Genomic DNA, 7697 nt, shown 5'->3' with positions numbered 1-7697 from the left:
CTGCCTCCCCTCCCCGGCCGCGGCGCGGGCTGAGGTTGCTGCGCGGCAGCGGGCGGGCGAGCGGGCGGGCGGCCGGACTGAGCGGCTAGAGCGCCCCACTCTCCTCCGAGTCCCCCTCACTCCGACACGAGGCTCAGCACTGCCATTTTACCCAGCGCCGTCGCGGCCGCCTGGCAAACCCGGAGCGGAGCGCGGAGCGGGCGCAGGCCGTGGAACGGACTCGCTCCCGTCCCTTCACAAAGGAGGAGGGGAGAGAACCAGCCGCGGCGGCGGCAGGCCCTCTGCCGCTTTCGCTCGGCAGCGCCGCCGCCGAAGGCTTCGGGGAAAACCCGGCCCGGAGCTCGCGCCTCTCCGGAGCCTGCGCCGCCTCCCTCCTGGCGTTCCTACCCAGGTCGGTCCCCTCCAGGCCGCGCGTAGGGGAGCGGGCAACCGTGAAGTTTACTTGGGGCTGCAAAATTGGCCTGAGCCCGAGACCGCGGCCGCCTCGGCCCAGGCCTGACCCCCTGGCAGCGGGCCTGGTCTCTTGGCTGCTACTTAGCACCTCTACAGCACTTTTCTTCTTCAAAACCTTTTACAAACCCGCTCCAAAGAACCAGCTGAGTCTTACAGTTTATCCCCTTTGCAAGCTGCATGGAATGACAGATCATTGTTTTAGACTTTCCGTTTTCCCACTCCTCTGCCCTCATTAGCCAGTCCTCACAGGCCCTGGGGGCATGAGGTCTATTATCTCCATTTTACAGAATCAAGACAGAGTGTAGGGGACTGCCCTGTCACTTAAAGTCAGAGCAGAGGAGGGTGGCTTTAAAAAGCAGCAGAGTCCCCACAGCTGCCCCTAACTACTTAGCATTAAAAACAAACAAAAAACAGTGGTCACGGGCTTCCCTGGTGGCATAGTGGTTAAGAATCCGCCTGCCAATGCAGGGGACACAGGTTTGAGCCCTGACCGGGCAAGATCCCACATCCGCAGAGCAACTACACCCGTGAGCCACAACTACTGAAGCCCGCCTGCCTAGAACCCGTGCTCCACAACAGGAGAAGCCACAGCAACGAGAAGCCCGCGCACCGCAACAAAGAGTAGCCCCCACTCACGGCAACTAGAGAAAGCCCGTGCACGGCAACGAAGACCCAATGCAGACAAAAATTTTTTAATTAATTAAAAAAAAAAAACAGTGGTCAAGTTGTGCCATATTCAACAATGTGATCAGAACATCAGAATGGGTTTGAGATCAAAGCTGGTCATCTCAACACTGACTTAAAATAGTCACCACTGAAGCTACTTTGAGGGCATATGACAGCCTTCTAGCGGGAGAACACAAGCCCCACCTTGGCCCACAATGATCAAGAGCCCCAGTCTCCAAAGACAGTACCTGTAAAACTGTAAACAGATCACAGAAGAGGCTTCAGGGACTGGAGGAACCTAAGTGTTCAAAGAAACCACTGCAGAAGAGGGATGACCAAATGGAGGAAACTATTTTCGCCTTAAAGAGAGAAAAGGTGCAGTCTAAGAGGTCACTTAGAAAACAGATGCAACCCAAATTTGTTTTCTGTCCTACACTGTAAAGAATCATCAAAGTTTACCATTACATTCTAAGAGATGCTGATTGAGCTACAGGCATACATAGAAAATTCTAGATCCACAGGCCCCACCGAACCCCAGCAGCAGCCTTTTCCTCCTCTGGCTGACTTGGAATGCTCTGACATGACAGGCTACAAAAGCCAGAGGGGATTCCAGCTCCTCACCAAGCCCAAGGCTGCCTTGGGAGAGGCCAAGCCAGCTAGTCACTAGACACCAGGGCCTTTTTCCCCCTTAGAGTCTGTAAATGGAGACTTCATGGCCACAGAACCATTACCTTAGAACTTCCAGATTCTGCAGGCCCCTGGAGTTTTGGCCATGCCACTGGTCACTGTGAATAATTCCGAAAACCTGAACTCATTCTTACCCCCAAGAAAACCTAAGAGCATCTTACACTAAAAAAGCAAAAACTTCCTACTGGTGTTTTCTTTCCCCCCAAGCCAAGAACCAAACCGGCCTACCAGGATCTGACTGACTGGAATGGACCAGTGCCCTCCTTTCACTCACAGTCCTCAGGGGCAACAACTCGCCCAGTGCATTCAGTCCTAGAAACCAGATTATAGGCTGCCTCTTAAATGGAGCTTGGCCATTTAATCTACTGCCTCTGAGCTGGCAAACAGTCCTGAGTCCTGCACACAAATGAGGAATTTTTTACATGCAATTACCCTGCCATTTCCCTCAGAGGTGGAGGATAATGAGAAACCTGGAGCCCAGTGAAAATCTGGAAGCCAGAATGAATTTGTCTCCAGAGGAAGCCCTCATCCCCTTTCTTCAATGGCTGTGAAATTTGGAAAGTGCCAAAATCCCTGTCCGACACGTGGGCAGGCTGTTTTGAAAACAGCCACCATTTTTGTCTAGCAATAAAGTGCGCAAAAAATCTCTCCACCTGGGTTGGAGGAGGTAGTAATGTCGGATTTCTCCTTTCCCACTTTTTTTTTTTAATCTCAAATCCTTTAGGGTCCTCTTCCACCCCTACCGTTAGAGCCCCACATCACTATCCCGAGTTGACGGGAACTTTCTTAGAAACTGGCCCATCAGCTTTCCCTAGGGGTAATGGCTGCGGGAAAGGGGGGGAGGGGAGGAACAGGGCACGTGGCTGGCCCGAGCTCCGAGACCCGGGTTTGGGGCTGTGGGTCCTCCCGCTGGTGGAGTTTTCTCCTCCACGGCCCCTGCCTTTTAACCCCACACCTAGGCAGCTCAGGAATCCCGGCGCCGATTGGAGAACTAGGACTAGGACAGCGCTACCCGCACGAAAGCTCCTTTGCCACCAACAGCCTGATGGCAAATATGGACTGTATCGTTGACATGGAAACCGGACTAAAGTCTCGCTCGCTCCGTCACAAGAGAGTTCTTATCGCCGTCCCCTACCGCACGGCACCTGGCAAACGTGGACTGGATCTCCGGCCCGGAGGATCAGGCGGAGTTTTCTGCGCGCAGCATTAACTCCCGCGGCTGCCGCAGCCAAGGAAGGGGGCAGGGCTGCCAGGACAAACCGACTGAAAATGGCAGAAAATGTGCTCTCATTTTATCTGGCTACACAGTGTGCATGGATTGGGCCCGAGAATAAGGGAACAGCCTATTAAAATCCACGCAGTCAACTGCAAAATGTGGAACCGAGGCCTGGAGGGTTTGCTAAGAGAGGGAAACGTTTGCAGGGAGGACAGCCCTTCCTCTCTGGCAATTTGCTTCCCAAGTGTCCGAAATACAAAATTCAACAAACAAACAAAAGATCGGGCCCGGCTCCTTCCTTTCCCCACTCTTTTTGAAGGAAGACGTTTAAGCCCAGGGACCCAAGTGAAGGTTTGCCTCGGTTCTGAACTAAGGCGCGGCGAAATACGTGGAGCGCCAGCTCGTAGCCTCACACGCGTCCCCGCCGCGCCGAAGCGAGCAGATACCCAGCGGAGCTCTCCCGAGTGCGAACTGGAGCTGCGAGTTTGAGCAAAAGGGCAACTATGTCAGTTGACGGAAGCCAGAAGCAGAGCTCAAAGCCTGGCGTGGACTTCCGTCTGGAGCTGTCTGTTTCTTAAAGTTTGTAACTCTGTGTTCTGAAACAGCCCCAGCGTAGGCTTTGGGAGCAGTGTGAAAGTCTAGCAGTACCATCTGACAGCGAGCTGCAAAACTTTGGACTGCATATTAAGCGAGGAAAGTGGATTGAAGCAAGAGTCAAGGCAATTCATTACATTACCGGCTTCCAGGCGGGAGCTGTAAGATACGAACTGGATCGCCACGGAGAAAAATGGAATGGAGTCCGAATGGCGCGCAACAGCCCAGGTAAAATTGCGCTTGCCCAGCACCTAGAATTCCAAAGGAGCAACCCCAGAAGTATCAAGCATGGTGGGCGCTCAACAACTCCTTGTCTAGATCCTTCTTCCATTCATCTCAGAGTTTTAAAATAAACAATTTGAAGGAATTTACATTTCAGAATAAGGAACACATTTTGAGAAATGTTAATTTCTGAATGAGGCATTTTTTTTTTCACCAGAAGAGTAGCTCTGCAAAAAAACCCTTAGGTATAAGTCAACTTGCTTTTTTTGTACCAATATAAAATAAGAATTACCCTCACCATCACCTACCCCAAAACTGAAATCTAAAATAAAATAAAATAAATAAAGGTCCAGGCTAGTTTGGTTTGTGGTGGGTTTCAAACAAAGCAAGCACCCAGAGTCAATCTAACATGACGGAAAAAGCACAAGCTCTCTCACACGCTAATATATACATTTTCCTTAACCACTTATCTCATTGGTGAGCTTGTTGACGATTCTTTTGTGGAAGATAGAGTAAAACTATTAATAATATTTTATAGACAAACAAACCAACCCATACTGGAGTTTTATAAAACCACTGGGCAGATCAGGAATTTGGGCATTTCTGCTGAGCCTCACTGAAGGTTTGTGTTCACCAACTGACACAAAAATAGTGCAGATATGAAAAACCTACTTACAAAGAAGCTTGAAAGCCACTTTACAGTCCATCAGAAGAGACACGACAATTTTGTGTTTGGTACGTATTACACAAAGCTGTTTTTGGATCTGGAGAGCTAAACACTAACAACACTACGAAGGAAAGTTAAGGTCACCAATCTTAATATTGAAGGTATTGCTTAGGAACAGTAAAAGTCTGTTTTCTTTGACTTCCCATATTAAACCAATCCAGGCTGCATTTGTTCTGCTTTATTCTTTAAAACCAATCTAGAGAATTTCACACATGTAAAATGATTGTAGGGGAAATTTTTGAAAGTTGAGAGTAGAGAAGAAAATCAGAAGGAAAATCAAATATTCTAGCTGGGTATTTCTTTCAGCCCTGATTGCATAGAGCTTTCTTACACTGCCATTTTACTGAGATAGGAAAAAAAAGTCAGAGAGTGGGGAAGTTTCTCATAGTAACTCTGGAACGGATCTGGAATGGAGTCTTTTGCTCCAACACAAGTCTGTAGAAGAGAGGTGGAAAGAGAAGGAAAAACCCAGTGAGCACTGACAAAATGGAGGGAGGTAGGCATGCAGTCCTGTGAAACAGGATAGGAGCCTAAAACAGCAAGTGTGCAACACAGCCGCCTCAAGAGAATACTCCAGCATGATCATCCCAGGCTTTTTATGTAAGCATCAAGGAAAATCCAAGGGAACTTATTAAGCATAAGGCAGGAAGTGAATGACCCTTAAGGGAATGCATTCTGACTAGCTTTAATAGAGTGTAAATCCGTCTATCCCTACTGAAAAACGGCTTCTTCCAAAGATAAAAGTGGACCAAATGAAAATGTCTGCTGCGAGGTACTGTAGTAGTAGTGGTGCGGTACTCCAGTGAAATGCAGAACTTACCAATGACACCAAGGGAAAGCTGCCAGGAAAAATTACAGTGGGTTTTGGCACTTTTCCAAATTATCACTTTCTGCCCTGAAATTTAACAACACTGAAACTGGATTCAGAACCTACCAGAGTGGCTGGGGGTGGGGACCAGCAGTTTGGTTCTAATTGGCCTACCCTTCCAAAGAGACTACTGGAGGCTTGGGTATAAGTGTGTTGTTCTTCCAGTCTTACTGTGGAGGGAGAGAACAGGAGACAAAGGTGAAATAACCTAACACATTTCATCAAGCCTACCCAACAGGCCATTTAAAAACAGCACTGAGGGCTTCCCTGGTGGCACAGTGGTTGAGAGTCCGCCTGCCCATGCGGGGGACACGGGTTCGTGCCCCGGTCCGGCAAGATCCCACATGCCGCGGAGCCGCTGGGCCCGTGAGCCATGGCCGCTGAGCCTGCACATAGGAGCCTGTGCTCCGCAACGGGAGAGGCCACAACAGTGAGAGGCCCGCGTACCGCAAAAAAAATAAAAAATAAAAATAAATAAAAACAGCACTGAAACACACACACACACACACACACACACACATTCCTCTCCACCACGGTGTGTTTTCACCAATAGAGTCTATCTACAGACTATGTTCAAACAAAAGAATACACAATATCACACAACATTAGGCACTATTTTTGCCCCAAACACCAAGATCAGGATATAGAATACACATTTTTTAATGCGGTCCCTTTTGACCTCAGAACAAAGTCCAAGAGCCCATTTAAGTATTTTTTTTCCCATAACCGTCAATCACGGTTACTTAAAAATATGGCACTCTGTCCAGAAAAGCCTGGAGTTCATGGCTCATGTTGTTCCACTTTAGCCCAGCTAAAGTTGGAAGTCCAAAGTATCTAGAAAAGAAGGATTCTAGTTGACTCTGTACATACTCTCTGGTTTTTTATGAACTAGCAGCCAGTGTTTCCAAGATACAATCATAGGAAGATTGAGATACTACATAACCTTCATAAGATAGTCTCTAGGAAGATGCTTAGAAGTAAGGAGGTCACAACCTGATTGGCTACTGAGGACTTTTGTAATCCATTATTAGCACAATTGGTAACTATTACAGAGAGTTTAGGCAGAAACTGTTTTATAAATTTAACCAAGGGCGCTCAGTCTCCACGTTGAATAGTCACCTTTCATGATGAAGCAACTTTATGCACCTGCCCTTCTTCAGCAATCCTTGAGTTGCATGTGCTGTTCTAACCCAATTTCCACCAAAATGAGTCTTCTACTTAGGCTCAGTACTCCTGTGAGCATCTTATTCTTTCAACTAGAAATTAATAGTATGACTATTGCCAATAAGATCAGTCCAAAGCCATATTTATAAACTTCATTAAGAAACTTGTTCCTTGCTCTATCAACTGGAATACTTATTAATGCTATCCTTGGCAGTAGACATTTCTAAAGTCCCACAATAAAATTCATAGGAGAGGCCCACGTACCGCAAAAAAAAAAACCAAAAAAAATTCATAGGAGAGCCCTGCAGTAGCAATAGTGCTAGGAGTAAATACAGGAGCAAACAGAAGCAGTCATGCTGAGCCATAACCATTCACTGACATCACCTTTTGACTGCCAGTGAGTGATTCATATCCTCAGTGATCTGCTAATTGAAGATTAATTAAATTTAGTAAATTCTTCACCACTGCACACATTGTACTATCTAACCTGATCTTTCCCTCACCCCTACCTGCTCCCCCCCCCACCCCACACCTCTGACATCATGTTTTGGTGTGTGATGCCAAAATATGAGAAATGCTTAACAGGAACAATACAAGAAACATTTTCTTTTTTATTTTTAATTTATTTATCTATTTTTGGCTGCATTGGGTCTTCGTCGCCGTGCGCGGGCTTTCTCTGGTTGCTGCGAGTGGGGACTACTCTTCGTTGCAGTGCGCGGGCTTCTCATTGCAGTGGCTTCTCTTGTTGTGGAGCACGGGCTCTAGGCGTGTGGGCTTCAGTAGTTATGGCTCACGGGCTCTAGAACGCAGGCTCAGTAGTCGTGGTGCACAGGCTTAGCTGCTCCACAGCATGTGGGATCTTCCCGGACCAGGGATCAAACCCATGTCCCCTGAATTGTCAGGCCATTCTTAACCACTGCGCCATCAGGGAAGCCCTCTATTTTATTTAAAGTTTTTACTTCTAGGGAATTCCCTGGTGGTCCAGTGGTTAAGACTCTATGCTTCCACTGCAGGGGGCAAAGGTTTGGTCCCTGGTCGGGGAGCTAAGATCCTTCATGCTGCAAGGTGTGGCCTAAATAAATAAATAAATAAAGTTTTTA

Source organism: Neophocaena asiaeorientalis, unplaced genomic scaffold, assembly GCF_003031525.2.
Source record: "Neophocaena asiaeorientalis asiaeorientalis breed wild unplaced genomic scaffold, Neophocaena_asiaeorientalis_V1.1 scaffold79, whole genome shotgun sequence".
In the NCBI taxonomy this organism is placed as follows: domain Eukaryota; kingdom Metazoa; phylum Chordata; class Mammalia; order Artiodactyla; family Phocoenidae; genus Neophocaena; species Neophocaena asiaeorientalis.
This window is presented reverse-complemented; position numbering follows the sequence as displayed.